Raw genomic sequence first — 2,528 nt, forward strand, 5'->3', positions numbered from 1 at the left:
CGTCCGGCGAAGTATCAGCAGCTCACTTAAGTCGTTAACCAAAACAATTTTCGACTCATACCCCATATTAAACTCTGAATCTATCTTCAGTAAAATTGTAGACCTCGCAAAGTCTAAATTAACTGCTGCAAGCGTAGTGAATGAAAAGATCCGGTTGATTCAAACCACAACCTACGATATCACCAAGACGGTCAAAAATCTAAATGATACTCAAGGCGAACTTGAAAGAAACCTCCAGCTTCTAAACGTTCAAGTCAGAAAAAATACACAAACCATCAACATGTTACTCACGAAAACAGCTTTGTTAGAACAATCCACATTTTAGAAAAATCCTTCTAAATCAATATGCGTACGAAACGCAAAGTATAGTTGCAATTATCAACTCTGCTATTCATGGCAAAATCCATACTACAATTTTACCTCCTAACAAGTTGCTTTCTCAACTACGGGAAATACAGTTGGAACTCCCCACTGGCAGTCAACTTCCACTAGAAATTGACAGTCGGAATATCCCTGAATTCCTATCAATATCTTCTACATCCATTTTCCACCGAGATGACTTTTCATCATTTTTCTATTGCACTTTCCAATAGTCACAATCGATGAGTATAATCTCTATCACCCAATACCTTTACCATTTTATCTAGACAATAACAACGTTGTTTTGATAGCCCCTGATCATGAATACGTAGCAATTAGCGACGACAGTGAGTTTTATCTAACTTTAAGTCAACCGCAGAATGAAGCATGTATACAACTTAAATCGTATACTCTGTGTAAAGGTAACCAACCTATTTACCGTAAGTCCTCTTCTAATCTATGTGAAATCATATTATTAGATAACCCCCAAACATTACCAGAATCATGCCAAACCAAATATGTATCCTATAACAATAATATATGGAATAGGTTATCGAATACCAATTCCTGGATATATTGTACGCGAGATGAACTAGTCACAATTAATTGTAAATCTCCCCAACGCACCTTTTCTGTTTATATAAAAGGCATTGGTCGACTAACTATATCTCCCACCTGTAAGGTTCATACTACAACATCAATTCTACACCCATTTCTGATGTACCCTATAATTGTTCACATGATGTAATACCTCAAAACCCTATGTTTACCATAATTGATAAGTACATAGGATTACTTAAAAATGTTATTCCACAACAGCTAACAAATGTCGAATTATTTGGCGACCTTTGTAAATTAGCTAAAGACTCCACAAAAATCACACATTTGTATACAACTCCAAATAATCCAACTCTAATTACTGATTACCATATTGTAATTATATATGCATGTTTGTCTGTTTGTATAATCTCAATCACAATTATAGTCATATTTCTTAAGTATAATAAAAAAGAAATTCAAATTTATACAACCGAAATAGCGGATACACAACTCTGAATAAAAAAAAAAAAAAAAAAACCAATTAAGATTTGTATAAAGCTAAAGGTCTCTCAAAATCATTCTAAATCCTTTTGGAATTGTATAACTTATTTTGCTAATTCTCTCCTTGAGTCAATGGGAATCATTGGACCCCATTGCTCACCTAGGTTGGGGGGTGTTAAGAACCCCTTAATATTTTCTTGTGTATAATTGTATGGTGTATAAAACACACATATGGTCGTCCGATTACTGTCGGCCGACAGGAATGTGCTGACCAAAGAGTTTTAGCGTGAGACCCGACTAACGGCCCCCGTTATCCGGTGCCCTGTCGTTAGTCGTAATTCTACTATTCACTTGTGTTGTTCTACGTCTTAGTCCTACATCTTAAGTTAAACCATACTATTTAATATTGTTGTTTAATGTTATTCTATGTCTATCGTGTAACTAACATTATTTTTGTTGCGTTAATTCTATTAAATCAATTCTAATTCATACGGAAACGAGTGTTGTTTTAACTTATTTACTTTGGTCACCTTGGAGCCCTAGGCCCGCATAACAATATATTTATTATACATAAATTATATATCATATAATTATTTTATATATTATACATAAATATAATAATAATAATACACTTTGTTTAAGTATATTGTATTCAATTAATTTAAATGGAAACTGAAATAGATTTACAAATTTTTAGTTGTATTGGAACGTTTTTGTTATTTTTTTATACTTTTGGAACCCCCAAAATTCGGCCTAACTTATGCCACTGATACACTGTATTGCTGTATAAAGTGATTTATAGTGATTGGTGGTTTTTATTTAATAGGAAGGTGCCTACCAATGGCTCTTATGTCCACTGTGTGGTTTTAGATTATGGCACCAAAACAAAAACTTAGTAAGGAGTTTTTAACTCAAAGCGAGAGAGTATAAAAAAATACGGAGAGAGAAGATAAAAAATGAACCATTTTTGGCAGCCATTGAAACAGAAAAAAAATATGAAACAAAAAAAAACAAAAAACAGCTAAAACTAGTAAAACATATGAATGAGAGAGAGTAGTCTATAAAACGCCGATTCTGGGGATCAAAGGAAGCCGCCACCGATTAAAAATGTGCAAGATCAGCATTTT

This window comes from Adelges cooleyi, unplaced genomic scaffold, assembly GCF_023614345.1.
Source record: "Adelges cooleyi isolate 19-005CV unplaced genomic scaffold, UGA_ACOO_1.1 ACOO_flye_CR_arks_rails_tigmint_CR_PRNA_307, whole genome shotgun sequence".
In the NCBI taxonomy this organism is placed as follows: Eukaryota; Metazoa; Arthropoda; class Insecta; order Hemiptera; family Adelgidae; genus Adelges; species Adelges cooleyi.